This window comes from Microcaecilia unicolor, chromosome 1 (assembly GCF_901765095.1).
Source record: "Microcaecilia unicolor chromosome 1, aMicUni1.1, whole genome shotgun sequence".
NCBI classification, from domain to species: domain Eukaryota; kingdom Metazoa; phylum Chordata; class Amphibia; order Gymnophiona; family Siphonopidae; genus Microcaecilia; species Microcaecilia unicolor.
This window is the reverse complement of record NC_044031.1, coordinates 378,146,237-378,165,927: the sequence shown is the minus strand read 5'-3', so window position 1 is coordinate 378,165,927 and position 19,691 is coordinate 378,146,237. Positions and strand designations below refer to the sequence as shown.

The 19,691-nt window shown below is 39.5% G+C and overlaps 1 protein-coding gene across 3 annotated transcripts in view; it reads right to left on the bottom strand.

Annotated features, from left to right (window-relative positions):
- Positions 1-9,106, bottom strand: part of NCF4 (neutrophil cytosolic factor 4) — a 122,796-nt gene extending 113,690 nt beyond the window's left edge. For 2 of the 3 annotated variants that reach the window (XM_030210105.1, XM_030210097.1), the window contains exon 1: positions 8,907-9,105. The gene's annotated coding sequence lies outside the window, so the exon portion shown is untranslated. Of the gene's footprint in view, positions 1-8,906 lie in introns of all 3 variants that reach the window. The other variant, XM_030210088.1, reaches the window with a different exon arrangement.
- Between the last annotated feature and the right edge of the window lie 10,585 nt (positions 9,107-19,691).

The window sequence follows — 19,691 nt, the reverse complement described above, 5'->3', positions numbered from 1 at the left end:
TTCTGCAGCTCAGTTAGAACCCAGAGCGGATTTTATACTCCCGATGTACTTCAATTCCGTCCGGGCTGGACTTCCAGTAACTGCATACTCCCTTCGGGCTGCCACCCCGAAGGTCTCGCTATCAGCCAGGGGTAGACTGCAATTCCACTCGAGTCCTGGTTACGGCCAGACTCTCCAATCTGCCAAGTTTCTGGCTCCTCTAATGGCTGATGCAGTATAGCAGCTTACTGTCCAGATAATCTATCTACTGGTCACAATGCTACAGGACTCCTCCTTCTCTTGCAATGGGTCATCTGGCAGGTGGACTATCAGTAACACCCAACTCTCACACACAGAGCTAATTACGTTATCAAGAGGTAGAACCAGAGACAGGATCCTTTCTCCAGGGCTTCCCTTATATATCCTCTGAGCTCCTCCCGGGTTCTCCAGTCACTCCCAGTAACCAGCTGCCTGGGGCTCACTCTATCATGTTCTTAAACAAACCATGGGTTACACAAACATGACAGTTGGTACCACAAAGACTCACTAACAAATGTGGAAACCTGATATTGGGGTTTATTGAACAGAAGTGCCCTACCTCTTATCTGCTATGTTTGTGCTTTGTACAGGCAAAGGATGAAACATTTTTGTTTTCCTTTTGCTGCTGTGCTTGGAATTAAATTAACGCCTTTCTTTTAAAGGCATGGTGTTTTGTTTGATAAAGGGCTACAAGCTTATAAAGGAGGAAAGGGGGGGGGGGGGAGGAACGTATTTTGTTTTGGTGGCTGCCTGATAAATATATCCAATTGGCCAATTGCAGTGGTTAGTGGAGTAACAGATTATTGAGGATACCCTCATGGAAACAGAGCTCAGGGATGTATGAGAAAAAAGTGACAGCTCCAATTAGTTCCTAACTAAGCCAGAACATAGTGCAAATCCACATACCCTATGACATCTCTTTAAAAATGATTAATGATAATAATATAAAACTATGCTGAATTGCATTCTGCTACCTTTAAATTTCATCATGTAGAGTTAATAGAGCTAGACTACCTAATGTTCCTCAAAATCCCAACTTGCTTGCTATTTGTTTCTTCTTTTCACTCTGCTTCATGTTTTGGTCTAATTTTTACCCTTTTCTGGAAGAAAGGTATGTACTGAATATGACCATAAGCCAAAAAAGGGGTGGAAGACACCAAATACACAAGCCCTAAGATGACAAATTTCAAGGGCGTTCAGTATCAATGTTCCAAAACATTTATTCATCAATGGTCACAACACTAATGATGTGAAAAAAACCTCAGTCTGTGTTATAGACAATCTGTATATACACCAATGCTGAGAAATCACATATGAAAGCACTTTTGAGAGTTTGAGAAATGGAGCCATGTTGCCGTGCAGAAACAGCTCTGCATATGGGAGAAACGGCAAGGGCAGTGCGATAAGAGGCAGAATGTGATCCGCGAGGAGTTCAGGGGAGTTTAGGAATACAAACTCCTGTAATAAGTGCTGAAATGGTGATTACAGCAGTGGGGGATTCAGAAGCTACAAGTATAAGTACTTCGAGAGAACATTCCACTCAGTGTTTCGAGGTATTGAACACTCAATATACAGCTCTATTTTCTAAACCCTCAGAAGTCACTCTAGATAGTTTGTGGTGTTTAATAGCTGACTTGGGCAAAACATTATGTCCTCAGATACAAAAAATAAGACAAGATATGACTGTTTTAGAAGTAAAAACAAAAGAAACAGACGAAGATTTAAAATCTTTGACTTTGAACGTTCATTCACAAGAGAAATATTTCCAACATATGCAGTTGCTTCAAAGTAATATGGTTAAAGATTTAACTAAAATTACATCAAAGAAATATTGGAGATTGCAGAAGAGAGTATTTCCCCCTTCTCGCAAGCATATTATTTTCCTGTTAAATCTAATAGCAACCAACAAATTCAAGAAAAACAGACATTAGACGTCTCTGCTTTTCTAGAATCTTCAGATACAGAACAAGTTACAGCAGCCACTTTGTTGGCTACAGTGGTATTGGCTCCAGATAAAAATTGGATATTGAAGATGTTCTTTAAAAACAGGGAAAAGACCTTTAAAGGTCTAAAAATTCAAATTTTCCCGGATGTATCAAAGGACACCCAGAAAAGAGGGCAGCAATTCCTCCAAATGAAAGCAGAAGAGCTTCAGGTGCGAGCTACTTTTTTCTTAAGATACTCTTGTAAATGCGTGATCAAATTCCAATCAGTTAAATATGTTTATTATGAACCTTCTCAGCTTGCAGCTTTTATAACATCTAAAAGAAATTCTGAGGGTTGATTTATTCAACCATTATTGGCTCTAGTAATGTAATAAGGAATTTGGTCACATTTGATTATAAATATAGTTATAAATTTCCTTGATCTCCACTGTTTAGGAATCTTGGACTCAAATTGTGGTCTTGAGATTAGGTAACAAAATATATTTTTTCCTTATTTTTTTTAAGCATATCTTTGAAGTAACCAAACGTTTCTGTACAAATGATGTAATGCCTTGTTTAAAAATAGAAATATGTATTAAAAAAAAAAGAGAAACGCAGTCACACACATATACAGATTGTTTATACCACAGATTTTCATGTCATTAGTGTTGCAACCATTTTTAGCATACTGTATCTGTTCTGTAATAGAGGTGTGAGTTTGTAGATATAGTTGTGCAGGCATTGGCTCCATACAGGACCCCTGATGAAAGCCAACATGCCAAAACATGGCCCATGTTGGGGTTTTACCTGTATATACCATTGATGAATAAACGTTTTAGAACATCGATACTGAATGCCCTTGGAATTTATCATCTTTGGGCTTGTGTATTTGGTGGCTTCCATCCCTTTTTTATCTTGCGTTTGCAATTTTTTGTGGAAGTTTTTTACTCTTCTTTTTGTTTTTTTTCCCCCTGAATATGACCCATTGCATAAACTCCAGCTGTTCCTGCTTTTCATGACTTGTAAATGGTTCTGATAAATGTCAACACAATAGTAGATAGCTCAATAAGCTTCAAAGTGGGAATGATATTCCTGGACAAAGAAGGGATTGGAATCCCTCTAAAAATGGGTCGATGGCTCACAGACTAAATGAAGAAGTGAGAGAAGTGATTTAGACAAAACAGTACAGTGTAGGTTCTTCTGAAAGTAACATTTTAAAGACTAGTAGGAGCAATTTCTATGTAATATGTTAGATGGATACCAATGGGCTGTTTGCATGTGTGTGTGTGTGTGTGGGGGGGGGGGGGGGGGCCAGGTGGATGATATGATCATATCTGCTTATCTTACTGATGATTCTCAGGGCCATGTTCTGAATTAATTGGAGTCTTCTGAGATTCTTAGTTCTGATATTTTTGCACAATGAATTGCAATAGACTAGAGATCACAAGTGAATGGACGAAGATATTTAGAGCTGATGGTTGAAGCAGTGGCGTAGGTAGGTGAGGCACCAGGGGAGTGACTGCTCCCCCTAACAGGCTTCAGACAGTGCCAGCACCTATTTTTCAGGTTGTCCGTTGTACCTACACAGTGCATGTATGCACCTACGCAGTACGCATGCATGTGCCTCTCTGCTCCCCCTGGCATCACAACCTGGCTACATTTCTGGGTTGAAGTAGAAATTTTATAGACCTAATTCAATGATGTATGAAGAATGAACGATGAATGACCTGATCTATATGCAGACGAAAGATAAGAGCAGTATCAAGGGTGACCCCAAGGATATGAGTGGGGTCAGATAGTGGGATATGATTGTTGCAGAGTATAGTTGGTTGGCATAGGGTTTTGTTGGGGTGATTGGCAAAAGGAAGAGCTTTAGATTTATGGCAAGTATGTTATTTTGAAGCCAGTTTGTGAGTTGTAATAGTTTATTGTTGATGTTAGATATCTCCTGTTGATTTAGATTGTTGAGGGTATAAAGGAGTTTATGTCATCAGCGTAGACAAACATGATTAGTTCTACAGATTGTGCTAACGTGAGTAGAGGGGTGAGAAAGATATTGAACAGTGTAGGGGTCAAAACAGAGCCTAGAGGGATACCTGATTATGGGACTAGGGAGTAGAGGTCTTGGAGATGTGGTGGACAGTGCATTGTCTGTCTGCAAGATATGTCTGAAATCAATTATAAACTGTTCCTGTGAGACCAATGCTGTGAAGATGTTGAAGAAGTATAGTATGATCAACAAGGTTGAAAGTGGCCGTACGATCTAGAAAAAGAAGGACATTTGTGGGGTGGTCTGTATGATAACATATGAAAATGGTGATACTTAATAGGGCCGTTTCTTCGCTGTGGAGTTAGTATATAAGTATTGCCATATTGGGAAAGACCAAAGGTCCATCAAGCCCAGCATCCTGTTTCCAACAGTGGCCAATCCAGGTCACAAATACCTGGCAAGATCCCAAAAAAGTACAAAACATTTTATACTGCTTACCCCAGAAATAGTGGATTTTCCCCAAGTCCATTTAATAATGGTCTATGGACTTTTCCTTTAGGAAGCCGTCCAAACCTTTTTAAAACTCTGCTAAGCTAACCGCCTTTATAAGTACATAGTACGCCTTTATGAGTTCATAGAATCCAATTTGGTGTGGGTGTAGGACATTTGTTTTAGTAATGAAATATATCCTCTTTGCCAATGACAGGATTAATGCATTGGTAAACTAGGTATGAGCATAAGCCAAAGGTCAAGAGGAGGCCCACAAATCTGCCACATCTCCCACCTGAGCATGGTAAACCTGTGACAGATGTGGGATACTTGGGGACAAGGTTGGGTTGCCGATCAGTGGTTTTAATTAAGGGAGACCAGTGGCTGGCAGAACCTTTGAATCAGCCATATAATTTACAGCAATTTGCCAACAGTCTGCATTTCTAGCACTAGATAGCTCTAGAATGCACTATTCCTCTCGTCTCCTCTATGTAAGAATTTTATAGACAATTTGAACATGTAGAATAGTGCTTTACATGCTCAAGTAGGCACTTATAAAATTGCCTGGGAGTATATGTGCAAAAAACCAGAACAGCAGAGCACAGAGTTTTAATGATTTTAGACAGAGGTTTTTTTATGCCAGTGATTACCCTATGGAACCTATCAATAAAAAGCTAAGAATAAGGTGAATAGGGGGTTTTGAGGCTTTTTCCTCCAGCGTTGATCATGCTCTATAGCTATGTTTGCTATTTGTTTAAATGGTGTATGTTTTAGCTGGCATTTATAGGAGAGGTTTCTATTTATATGATTCAAATTGGTCTCTTTTATACTCAGACTAGTAGTTTATAGAATACACAACATTAATATAGTGCCAAGTGCCAACTGCATTTACCATATGTTCTCAATCACAAGGGTAATATGTCCATGGGCTTCTGTTTGGGGTATAACCCTCATTATAGAGAAAAGGTCCCTATGCTGAAAAACTACTGCCAAGGTGGAGTAGGGAGATAGTTGAAGAGTAGGAGGCAGTGGCTTAGCCAAGGGTGGGCTGGGGTGGGTCCAGACCCACCCACTTTAGGTTCAGGCCCACCAAGTAGCAGCACACCTATATTGTGGCTGGCAGGGACCCCAAGCCCCACCAGCCAAAAACTCCCAACTCCCAAGAACTGTTTGCTGCCGGTGAAAATCTGCTATTTAAAAGGTATATGGGGGAGAGGGGATGTTTGAAAGACAGAATTTTTTCTCTCTTTGTATTAGGACAGAATATAACTATTTTAGTTTTAGAAAGAAGGTAAAAGCTCTTTTGTTTCCCCAAAATTTAGAAAAGTAGGCTTTTTAACTGGTTTCTGAACTGTTATTATTATTTCTATGTAAATTTTGTACATTGCACTGAACCCTGAAAAGTGGAGTTTGGCGGTATATAAGATATGTTTTTGATTTGATTTGATCTCAACTTTGGCCGACCTATACAGAATTCCTGTGTGTGTGTGTGTGTAACTAATCCATTTCTTCTATTAAACAGCATTCAGGAGACAGAAATCGTCTGTGGGCTGGAGGAGGAGATTGCACCATCCAGATACTTACATCAAACGAGCCTTAGCAAGCGGAGGAATGACTAACCTATTATCTGTTAATGATCTAAGTGACCGCATAGGAGAGTAGGGAATTGTCAATTTTGATAGGTAGCTAGGAATATGTATCAGAGTGAGTACTCTTGCTTCAATCAGAAGCCAATGAAGTTGGTATAATAGAGGTGTTATTCTATCATCCCTCCGAGCCCTACAAATTATACGAGCTGCTGTGTTTTGTATTCTTTGTATTCTTTTTAAATTAGCTATAGTAATCCCTGCATAAATAACATTACAATAATCTAAGCGTGAGGTGATATACGCATGTCAATGTTTTAAGAGATTTCTAATTGAACGAAGCTTCCTTAAGTGAAAAAAAGATTTTTTCACTACATCAGATATTTGTTCCTCAAAAGTTAATGCAGAATCAATAATGACCCCTAAATATCTGAAAGATTTAACTGTAGGAATGTTTTGTCCAAATAACGTGGGCACTGCTGATGGAATAGTTCCATGCCCTACTATCCATGATGTTGTTGTCTTATCCGGATTTAATACTAGCTGATGTGTTGCCAACCATTCTGCCACTTTAGCAAGACAAGTTTGAATTGGTGTAAGATCTATACTTGATGGCTGGACATAGTGAATAAGAAGAAAATCATCTGCATACGAATAGGAGCTAATGCCCATTGTTTGTATAAGTAATACCAAAGGACTAACATATAAATTAAACAGCAATGGTGACAGAACCGATCCCTGTGGCACCCCACATGATAATTTATATAACTTAGAACAAGATTGCTGTTGAACAACTTTAAACGAACAATCTTTGAGGAAGGATGTAAACCATTTCATGGTTGACCCTGAAATACCAATCTCACTCAATCGATCAAGGAGTAGATTACGGTTAATTAGATTAAATGCTGCAGATAAGTCCAATGAAACAACCAGGGCAATATAACCTTGTTCCAATCTCACATGAATTTCACTCAACAAAGAAGTCACAATTGTTTTCGTACTGTGTCCTTTTCTAAAACCCGATTGTCTCGGATGTAACAGGTTTTTTGAATCCACATAAGCTTGCAGTTGTCTAAACACAATTGTCTCTAAAATTTTAGACAGAAATGGAAGATTAGACACTGGTTGATAATTATTAGATAGTAAAGGATCCAGTGAAGGATTCTTCAAACTTGGTTTTACTAGCGCTTCTTTCAATACAGTAGGCACCACCCCTTCGGAGAGACTCAGTGTAACAATTGAATACATGAACTTTTGTATTTCTAACCTGTGTATTTTCAACCATGCTGATGGTAAAGGACCTAGTAGACTATAGGTAGGCGACAGACCTAAGATTAAGGTATGCAATGATTCAACAGAAGGAATTTCAAAATCTTGCCATTATACAGATAATTGCGAGCCTAAAGAATAGTCAGTTTGACTTGTCCCCAATACCTTTGGAACATGAGCTATTAATTTCTCAATCTTAGAACTAAAAAACATTGCCAACGCCTCAGAATCAATGGCAGGTGCCTCTATGCTATCACTAGTTGTCGCTGTCAAGCGTTTCATAACACGAAACAACTGTTTTTGGGAACTAGCTGCTGTCTTTATTTGATTAGAAAAATATGTTGTTTTTGCAATCTTTAGTTGAGCCAAATAGTAAGTTTGCCATTGCTTAATTTCTCTTTTAATTCTGTAGTCTTTCGCTTCCGCCATTGGCGTTCGGCTCTACTTACCTGCTGCTTACATAATTTTAACCCTGGATGATACCATGGTTGAGAACATTTTGTATTTATTTTAATTGTTAAAATAAACAATTGTTCTTTCTGGTGCAAGGTCGTCCAGAGCTCGCGAAAGAACTTGGTTCCAGGTTTTAACTTGCTCCTCTATAGACAGTGCATTAAAATTTGACGGAAACTTTCCTGATAGGGAGGGTAAGGAAGTAAGATCAATCTTATGTAAACTCCTCGTTTTAATATAGGATGAAGTAGACTTGTGCAACAGCTGCGGCACTGATAAGTGAAATTGAAGAAAATAATGATCTGATCATGAAACCGGTATTATTGTTATTTTTTAACACTTTAGTTCATCCAATCTATGTGTCATTACTAGGTCTAAAGTATGACCTGCTATATGGGTTGAACCTTCCACATGTTGGACGATATTAATATCTCGTAAAAAATTTGCAAATCTCACTGAACGTGGATTTGACTGATCATCTAGATGAGTGTTAAAGTCACCCAATATTAAAAGATTATGAAACTTAATTGTAGCATCTGTGATTGATTGATATATATGCTCCCACCCCACTGCCGTAGTGAATGGATCACAGTAATAAAGTAACACATAAAAAGTAGTATTAACTGCACTAAATTTTAGCAAAAGAAGTTCTGAATACGGAAGTCTGTGATCAGTGACTTCCTGGACCTTTAAACCAGAATTGAATATTAAAGCCAGTCCACCTCCTCTTCTACCTATTCGTGATGAGTAGCTAACAGAATAACCCAAGGGTAAACATTGAAAAAGATAGGATTCTTCCCCTGATAGAAGCCATGTCTCTGTTATAGCAAACAAATCAAGCTGCTATGTTTTACAGAGATCCAAGATGTAAGGAAACTTACATTTTAGAGACCTACAATTAATTAGGGCTATTGTCAGGGAAGACAAGGGAAAAATGTTATCAAAAACTTTGTTATTAGATAATGCAACTGGCGTTAAAAAACGATGATTATTAAAATTATTAAAAGAGGAAGTTCTCTGACTTGTACACCAACCCCATTTTACTGGGATATATGCAGTTTCCTGCACGCCATCAGATGTTATATGGGATAGCATACTGAAATTACAGAGAAACAGCAAAATAAAAACAAGGAGCATCATTGCCCATCCAAAGCGAGGACAATTAACCTTTCTTACCTTTCAGTTCCAAGTCCAATTTCTTAGCCTTAGAAGTAAAATGATAATTCTAAGGAAGACAAGAAAAATGAAAAAACCTCAGGTAAAGACTGGAATACTATCACGTACCCCCACGAAGTACACCCCAAGGAGCACACCTAAGGAGCAGACCTGCTCCTCAGACGCGCTCCTCCGGTGCATGCTGCAACGGCACAAGCGTCGCTGCTGGTCCGTTTAAATAAAGAGTTTCAACTTGCTTTGATTGCAGAAACTGGTGCGCGGGTCACGTGACCCCGCCGGGAAACAGCAACTGGCACGAACAGATGATCAACCAAAGTAGAAGGTAATATAATATAGATTGTAAACCGCCCTGAAGGCTGCCAAAGGGCTGGGTAGTAAATTCTAAATAAACTTGGAATTTGGCAACATAATCTCCACACCCATTCTCCTCCCATGCCCCGCCTAGTTATACCTCCTAACACAAAATGCTCTTATCAAGCAAATTCGCATGTGCTAATTGTAAAAATAACACAAAAGCAGTTACCACATTTGTACAGTAGTAGTTAATGCTCACCAATTCATGTATTACATGTCTAATGCACATCAGTAAAAGGGCCCCTTAGTGATTAAAATAGCACTGATTTATGCTCTGACACGATACCATCTTTAACCAGGAAACCTTGCATTTAAGATAAGAACAGTAAGGTAAACTGACTTGTAAATTGACCTGTGCTGCCTCCAATAGTCACTAGATGGCAGCAATTATAATTGCATTTTGCTTGTTACTTAACATGCCTCTAAGTTTGTGATTATTTCTATCACTTCCAGCCATTCTGTGCCCTTCACCGTGTTTGCTTATCCCTTCTTTTCTGTGTGTTTGTTTTGGGGCTGGGTTATATTTTTGGCCCTATAATTTGCTGTCTAATTTGCTGTATTTTCTCTTCTCCCCTGCCCTTCTGTGCTTTCTCACGGCACCCATCTGGTCATAAGCCATTGTTCACAAGTTCTTTGGATTCCAGTAAAATGTCTGACAGCAGGTCTGCAGCTCTGTCATTCACAACTCCCCATCTTTTTATTGCTCAGTCTGGAATATAGACTTTGAACACCTGTTCTCTGGGTTTCTCAGCACATTTGTCAGCGATCCTGTAACTTGGAGCATGTGTGAATAAGGGAACTCTCCCTGTCAATGCCACAGCTCCTAGAAGTGCTGAAGATGGAAATTTAATCACCGCTGAAGAAATCTTATCCTGCATAATTAAAGAAAGAGCAAGCTACTGGTCACTCGCTCTAGATTTTCAAAGAGGGTCAACAAGATGATTCAGACCCATTACTGGTGATCTCTGTTCTATACTGCTGAGCTGGGCCTGAAAGTTATTTTGTTATTAACCTGTAATTGACCTCATAGACTGTGCTGGCTGTCCTTAGATGAACCATGTCTGTATAGACTGAGGGAAAGTAAAGACAAGCCTGGCCCTCCATTAATCTAAGAAACTCAGGGCTTCTTTTACAAAGCAGTGCTACCGATTCTCGGTGTGGCAAATGAGACCTATTCAATTCCTATGGCCTTTCTCTCATTTGCTGCACTGGAATCGCTAGTGCAGCTTTGTAAAAGAAGCCCTCAGACACTTGCAGTGCTGCAAAAGATAATTTAATGAAATAATTTACATGGAATAATTTCTATTGTAAGTGTGAATTTGGGTTCTAATGTCCATGGGTTAAAAAAACGGGTTAATTTGTGATCCAGAAGTATTAGAAAAATACAGTAAAGTGGTAGGGTAGCCATGATAGTCAACTTTTAAAGGTAAAAAAAAGAAAAAAACAATATAGAGAAAAGAAAATAAGATGATACCGTTTATATTGGACTAACTTAATATATCTTAAATAGAGAAAATTAGCCTAGTCTAAAGTGAGTGTTCTGTACTCAAGGCCATGGAATGCATGAAAAAGAAATAGCGTATGTTCTGATAAGACAGTAGCCTTTCTTTTTTAATAAAATAATTCACAGACGCTCCATTGTCCACACCTCATGCTATATTGAAGGCATATTGCAATACCATGCGGGGGGGGGGGGGGGGTGCGTGCGTGCGCACGCTGTATTTACTGGCTTCTGCTGACCTGCCTTCTAAATGAATAAACAGAGACTTTCAACTGACAATGAAGTGCTTAAATGTATTTCTAATTAACACTTTCAAACATATACATATACTTGTTGGAACAGAGCATACACTAATCTCAAATTGTTTTTTTTTTTTGTTTTTTTAAACTTTTATCTTATTGAAAGCTGTGTCTGAACAAGCAGATTTGTTCTCCTCAGGACTTCAACTCAATCAGAACTATCTTCTAATGAGCCTGGTACCATGAGCCTCTATTTGGGGGGGGGGGGGGGGGGGGCTTCTTTTTTTATAGCATGGCCATCGCTAGACAGCCAATTTTGGGTGGGCCTGAGCCCAAGGTGGATGGGCAGAGAATTCATCCCCCAGCTCCACTCTCCACCCCTTCCCATTTGGCCGTTAACCCAAATATTAAATACCTGAGCTAGTGGGGATCCCCAAACCCCACCAGCTGAAGATTCCATCCTCAGGTAGCCAGCACTCTTCCAAACAATAACCAGCAGCACTTGCCTCGAGCTGACACTGCCACCATCAGGCCATGCATGCTCAGTGCTTGCTCATATACGAAAACAGAACATGTGCAGAGGGGCCAGTGTCGGCATCAACTTGAGTCAAGTGCTGCCAGCTGCCATTTGGAAGAGCAGGGTTTGGGGATCCACACCAGCCACAGCAAAATTACCACAATTTGGGTGGGCCTAAGGGCCCACCCAGGCCCACCTCTGACTATGCTACTGTTTTATATCCCCTACCCATATCTTGCCATTTAAGACCCCTTACCCCTGGGTCTGTGAACTTTTATGAGTTAGACCTGGGATGACAGTTTTCAAAGCCATGATTTTACCTGGTTAATCCAGCATTTTCCTACACTCTTTTAATAGTTTCAACAAGTGGAACATTAATAAAAACTGGCAGAATATAAAATATTTAAAAAGCTGCAGTTCAATTTGCCTTGGTCTCCATCTCTACAAAGAGAAACCCCTCTTCTCAGATCCCTCAACACCTGCCTCCAAGGTCCAGCAACTAAGACATGAATTCAAGTAAAGGAACTGTCTATCTCCAGTTCAAACACCAGTCAAGTACAGTTAAACAGATGGAGACTTCAACACAGATCCCTCTCACTCTGGAACTCTTGGGGGGGGGGGGGGGGGGGGGGGGAGGGTTCGTCTGAGTCCTGCCATCTTCTGTTACAGGATCACAAAACCCTTGTCTTTCCTTTCCCACACAGACTTCTCCCAACCTTTAGCTTTGGACTTCTTACTTACATATAGTGGTCCTTGTTTGGCAGGATCTCCTCTTACTATGACCTCACTGATGGAGAAGCCCTTCCAACTCTGCAAAGTTCTTAATTTTAGAAAATGTCACTTCCCATGCCTGGTAGAACCACTAGAGGTCTCTAACATGTGTTTAGGTAGGAGAAGAAAGCAGGAGAAGTACTTCTGGTTTTCAAACATATATGAACTACCTTGCCTGCCTCTGGTGCAAAGTAAATGGGCACTTTTAGTGCATGTATTTGCTGCTGATATAATTAACATAGGCCAAAAGATGCATGCATACATTACTGTGAGCTGGTTGAGACAGTCACCTTTGCTTTTAATATAGAGGTGCTTTTGAATGGAAGCTTGCCTCTTGGATATAAGATAAATATTACAGTAAAAGCTATGTCTGAACATATATCGCCATTTAAACCATTGGGCCACTCTTATACTTGTGTCTGTGAACTGTTGAGGGTTAGTCCTGGGGATGACAATTTTCAAAACCATGATTTTACCTGGTTGAACAGGCATTTACCCAGGCCTCTGTGTAACTTGCTTTCCTCTGTTTGGGCAAAAGTAGATACAGGTGGCCATAGCCAGCATATTTTTAACTGGGCTATACAGAGACATTCTGATGGATGTTGTAGTCCCCATGGTCTGGGATCCTTCACTGGGTCTGTATTCTCTGTAAGAAGACCAGGGGTACATACTTTAGGGGAGAAGATACTGGATTCTTAGATCAGGACCAACAAAGGCTAGAAACCATTGGCTTCTGGGATTATTCACTCCCCTCACTTTCCACTCCCTCAAAATACTGTCCAGTCCAGATTTTCTTCTGAATCAATAATAGTTTGAACAAGTGTAGAGTTAATAAAAACTGGCAGAATATAAAATAGTAAAAGTCACACAGTTCAATTTGCTCTTGGTCTCCACCACTAGGAAAAGAAACTTTTGCATACTTATATTTGAACTTTTCATAGCAAATTGAAACTATCAGGTCAAATGTACACATTTACCATGGACACAGTTTACTGTAAATAAAAAGCTATTTTTATAAACAGTCTAATGTCAAGGCATTTCCTCTTGAATATTCTGCTACAAGCAGATTTCACCATCGACCATCCCAGTGGCATTTTTTAGGTCAGGGTCATGCTTGGAACAACCTTCCTGAGCCCTTACGCCAAGCCCCCTCCCTGCCTGTCTTCAAGTCTTTGCTTAAAGCCCACCTCTTCAATGCTGCGTTCGGCACCTAACCCTTACCATTCAGTGAATCCAGACTGCCCCAATTTGACTGCCCCTATCGGACCGACCGTTCACTTGTCTATTAGATTGTAAGCTCTTTGAGCAGGGACTGTCTCTCTTTGTTAAATTGTACAGTGCTGCATAACCCTAGTAGCGCTCTAGACATGTTAAGTAGTAGTAGTAGTAAGAGACCTTCACCTTCGTCTCTAGTAGCAGTCGGGAAAGTGAATATTAAAAAATGCTTCAAGGTGGTGACAAAAAGATCTAGACCTGTGACCACTGACCTTGCCTTGTGTATAACATAATTTTGCAGTAGAAACACTAATGATAAAAAATAATCAGTAACCTCACAGGAATTGCCAGTTTTCCTAGCCAGTAAAGATTCCACAGTTCCTGCAGAGGATGGGAATGGAGATTTGGGGAAAAATAGAACTACACATAAATCTTTTATGTAAAAACACCCTCCATAGGAGTCCTGGTAATGGGACTTTCCATGTGATATGGTAGTGTAATAAGTAGTCATCATACACAAAAATAAGGGTCAAGAACAACCAACACCCTCACAAATACAAAAAATAAAAACAGTGAAGAGCAAAGCAACATGAGACTTACTCAAAGCAATATACTTTATATTCAATTTTAAAATGTTAATTTTAAGAGAGCATCAGTGTAATGAATATAGATGTCACAAGATCATCAGACCATGTCAAAGGGGAATCCCAAACTAATGGCCAGATGCCCAGACCTGTTATATGTTCACATCATCACATGCTCTCTAATGTGTGACTAATAAATATAAGTGCAGTGTCCACACAAATATTAATATCCAAAAATAATGTGTCAACTCTCCAACAAATTAACTAAAAAATAGTTCAATGCACAAGTTCCATAAAACAAAAGTCTTAACACGTGTTTGCATAAGTAGTTTCAGGTAGCAATGACCAAGGACAAAGGGCTAAAGTCAGGAGGCTAGATCAAACTACAAAGCATCAAATGTCACTTCAGAAATCAAACCAGTTTCTCTAATGTAATGTTCAGGCAAGGTATAGTGACTCAGTAAAGCTTCATTTTTCAAGAATTGTCTATTTAACACAGGTGGGGAAAGCATGCCGAACATGATTCATGGAATTCCATCTGCTTCCTTGAGGATCTGCAGAGACCTCTAGTGGTTCTACCAGAGATGTGTTTATTCACTTTTTAAAAAAATCTTATTGGATTTTGGAGTTATAGCAAATAAACAATGTCCAAGATATAGCAAATATACAACAATGTGTTTGTGAGTACATTTAAGTACAATTTAAACAAATTAAAACAATCTATAATCACATCACCAAATCAAATTGGAGTAGGTGTGTAATTTCACACATTGGAGTATAATCTATTGCAGTAGGTATTGTGACTCTGGGCAAGTCACTTAACCCTCCATTGCCTGCCGCATTGAGTCTGCCATGAGTGGGAAAGCGCGGGGTACAAATGTAACAAAAAAAAGGAGACAAAAAGGGCATTTTCGAAAGGGACGTCCAAGTTGCGATTTAGACGTCCTTGCAAAATGGTGAAATCCAGGGGCGGAAACCTGTATTTTCGAAACAAGATGGACATCCATCTTTCATTTCAAAAATACCATCAGAGACGTCCAAATCCTTAAATTTGGACGTCCCTAGATTTGGACATCCCTAGACATGGATGTTTCTGACTTTCGGCGATTTTCGAAACCAAAGACGTCCATGTCAAAAACGTCCAAATGCAAGCCATTTGGGCATGGGAGGAGCCAGCATTTGTAGTGCACTGGTCCCCCTGATATGCCAGGACAGCAATCAGGCACCCTAGGGGGCACTGCAGTGGACTTCATAAATTGCTCCCAGGAACACAGCTCCCTTACCTTGTGTGCTGAGCCCCCCCAAACCCACTACCCACAACTGTACACCACTACCATAGCCCTTATGGGTGAAAGGGGCACCTAGATATGGGTACAGTGAGTTTGTGGTGGGTTTTGGAGAGCTTGCTGTTTCCTCCACAAATGTAACAGGTAAGGAGGGTATGGGCCTGGGTCCACCTGTCTGAAGTGCACTGCAGTACCCACTAAAACTGCTCCAGGGACCTGCATGCGCTGTCATGGACCTGAGTATGACATCTGAAGCTGGCATAGAGGCTAGCACGACATATTTTTAAAGATGTTTTTTGAGGGTGGGAGGGGGTTAGTGACCACTGGGGGAGTAACGGGAGGTCATCCCTGATTCTGTCCGGTGGACATCTAGTCATTTCTGGCACCTTTTTGTGCCTTAGTAGTAATAAAAACATGTCCAGGTGAAAACATCCAAGTGTTCGTCAGGGACGTCCTTGTTTTTTTCGATTATGGGTCAAAGACGTCCAAGTGTTAGGCACGCCCAAGTCCCACCTTCGCTACGTCTCCAACACACCCCCTTGAACTTTGGACGTCCTTGCGACGGAGTGCAGTTGGAGACGTCCTAAATCGGATTTTGATTACAATGATTTGGACGTCCCTGGGAGAAAGACGTCCATCTTCCGATTTATTTCAAAAGATGGACGTCTTTCTCTTTCGAAATTGAGCACACAAGTCTTTTGAACATGAGTAACATTAAAGGTTCTAAGAGCATTTAAAACTTCATATTTCCTGGTTGCAGATATGTAAGACCACCATTCATTAAATAGAAGCTTCGAGTTATCTTTCCAGTGTAAGACTATAAGATGTATAGCTATAGCAAGCAGTATATTAAACAGTCTAGTATGATTGTTAGATATATGGAGGTCTGGGTATGAGGATTTTAATATGACAGTTCAAAATGAGATATCAGGTTTATTTTCTAAGGGTATAATATAAAGTGTTCTTTCCCAGACTCATGTCCAGAAGATACGAGCACTGGGGATGGAGGAAATGAGATGGAATAAATCTCCTGTATCTTGTCAGGACCAGCAGCTAGTGGAAGTAGAAGTAGTATAAAGTTTAGACAATTTTGCCATTGTCCTGTAAACATTGTGTAGTACAAAAAATGAGGATTGTGTGATAGCCACTGAGAGAGTGGATCTGAGTATTTTGGATCAGAATTCCTACTAGTTTATTGTGTTCATGGGTATATCCAGTGTGTGCTCCCAATATGTGGTTTAAGTAGAGTTCTATTTTGTCTGGCACTTTATAGAATTTGGAAGCAGTTTTCAATGTGTTAATTAGTAGGTGAATCCATTGAGAGAAAGTGGACTTTTGGGGGGCATATGTGGTGCTGCTGAATAAGGAGGAGAGAAGTTGGGTAAGGAGAGACCAATTGGAGTATTCTGTGAGAGGTAGTTTATACTGTTTAGTAAGGGAGTCAAACGGGATAAAGGAAACTGCTTCCATGAGTTGATTGACAGACCAGAAACCAGCAGTCTTCTAGACCCTCCAGTTTAAGTGAGAGTTTTGTGATTTGATCAGGGAGTTATGCCAGAGGGAGACGTCTATGGGCCGTTGATCTTTCAGGTTGAGTTTCTTTAAGAACTCTTTTAATAGTGTTGAGGTGGATTTTAAAATAAGTGAACCTAAGGGGAGAAGAAATGTATTCGTGGTGGGAAGGAGTTGAAAGTGACAAGGGCTAACGATGGAGTGTTCATATATTAGCCATCTGGGGCAATTGGGAGAAAAATCAAACTACTTGATAGCTTGAGAGGCTTGAAAAGCCATATAAGTTTTAAAGTCTGGGAAATTGATACCCCCTTTGACTTTAGATAGTTTTAGCTTTGTTGGGTCTACGCAAGGGAGTTTTCCTTTCCAGAGAAATTTAGTCAGGATGCTATCTAACTTTTTATATAGCTGTGAAGGAAAGAAAATGGGGGTCATACTAAGGATATAGTTTATCTTGGGAGTTTTAATGGCCTCAGATCTACCCCACCAGTTGAGGAAGAGTGGTGTCCTTTTCTCAATTTAATCTTTCACCATAGTAAGGATGGAATCCATATTAAGTTGGATGGTTTGTTCTGGGTTGATACCATATCAGGTTCCCAAGTATTTAATTCTGTCAGGTTCCCATTTAAATGGATAATGAATGATAAGATGTTTTATGGTAAATATGGCTAGTTGATAGATATAGGGAAGTGGGAAGTGGACCAATGACTCCAGGGAGACGGGATACTGATGTACAAAAGTACCACTTTATTCACAGACTCGACACAGTACCGTGTTTCGGCCACAGGCCTGCCTCAGGAGTCTAAACAATAGGTTAAAAGATTACTCTAGTTTCTCTTATTTTCTTATTTCTTCTTTTTGATATATGCATCTATACATTATGAGTTCATATATATGTGTGTACATATATATATTTTTAGAGGTTTTCTGTGTATTTTTTGAGCTATTCTTTTGCCTGTTTTATATCATTTAATGTGTATATGTATATGTGCATGTAATTATTTTGATTTTTATATCTTTTAACCTATTGTTTAGACTCCTGAGGCAGGCCTGTGGCTGAAACATGGTACTGTGTCTAGTCTGTGAATAAAGTGGTACTTTTGTACATCAGTATCCCGCCTCCCTGGAGTCATTGGTCCACTTCCCACTTCCCTTTATCTGTTGATTTTCCAAATATGGATAGTGACATGAGAGCAGAGTTTGCCCAATTTATCTTATATCCAGATATAGAAGAATATGAATCCATACAGTTGAGTACTACAGGTAGGGATTGCACTGTTGTGTACATCAGGGTGTCATCTGCATAGATTGACAATTTATAATTGTTTTCCTGAGAGTTGATCCCTTTCTTTTTGCTGGTTAGCTCTAATGGCCAGGGCCAAAGGTTCCAAGGCCAAGTTGAATAGTAAGGGGGAGAATGGAATCCCTGTTTGGTTCCACTATTTATGGGGAATTTGGAAGAGATTCCGTTAATCATAATGGATGCTACTGGGTGATCGTATAGAAGATTATTCATATTAATTAAAGTATCATTAACACCAAAGCATTTTAGTGTGCTTGTAAGGTATTTTTTTTTTTACTATTATATATTGCCCTTTAGCTTCCCGTTGTTTCCTTCCAATGTTTCACTGTTCTTTTCCATTGCTATATTCCTTTAAGATACTTTGATTTTGTCTCGTATAACTCCTCACAATGTAATCCATAACCGAATTGTAACAAATTGTACTTCCATCACTCATAATGTATTGTAAGCCACACTGAGCCTGCAAAAAGGTGGGAAAATGTGGGATACAAATGCAATAAATAATAATAAATAAATAATAATAATTCCCATTCAATTCTATTGAATGCCTTCTCAGCATCTAGAGAAAAGACTAATTGTAAGCCTGTGAAGGATTGGGTGCTCGACAGAATGTTCCAAAAAAGTCTGGAGTTGTTACTTGGGAGATTGCCTGGTGTGAAACCATTCTGATCTCTGTGAAATCAGGTATGGTAGGATTTTGTTCACGCTGGAAGCCAGTATTTATGCATAGATTTTATTGTCAATGTTGATTAGTGAGATGGGTCAGTAATTCTCAGCTCTGCTGTGATCTCTGTCTGGTTTGGGAATGACTATTATTGTAGATTCAAGGAAGGAGCCTTTGCTCTGCAAGGATGTTAGGAAAGATGTACTGTAAATAGTGCAAGCAGATGTGGTACAAGAAGATCTGAGAAGCCTAATAGAATTCAATGGTAAAGCTGTCATTGCCTGGAGCCTTACACTTGGGAAGGGATTTCATTGTTGAGAGATGTACTGTAAATAGTGCAAGCAGATGTGGTACAAGAAGATCTGAGAAGCCTAATAGAATTCAATGGTAAGGCCGTCATTGCCTGGAGCCTTACACTTGGGAAGGGATTTCATTGTTGAGAGAATTTTGTTGCAGGACAGGTCTTTTTCTAGTTCTGCATTTTGAGAAGGGGAGACTGTTGGGTGGGTAAAATGAGATGTGAATTGGGAAAATTTGGTTTCAGAAAAATCTATTTCTGAGCTATATAGACGTTGATAATATTTTATACATTTTTGGGCAATGTCATTTTCAGCTGTAAATTGTTGGTTGTTAGAGTCAGTGATAAGGGTAATTCTTGAAGTATTCCTATTCGGTTTTAGGAGTTATGCCAGTAAATGCATAAAAGATTTATGTATTGAAATGGAGTGAAAAGCTTCTTGAGAGACCTGATAGTTATATTTGTATTTTAGGTCTGTAGTTCTGAGAATACAGGTGGGTCTTGAGAGGATATATATTTATTTTGCAATTGTTTACCCCCA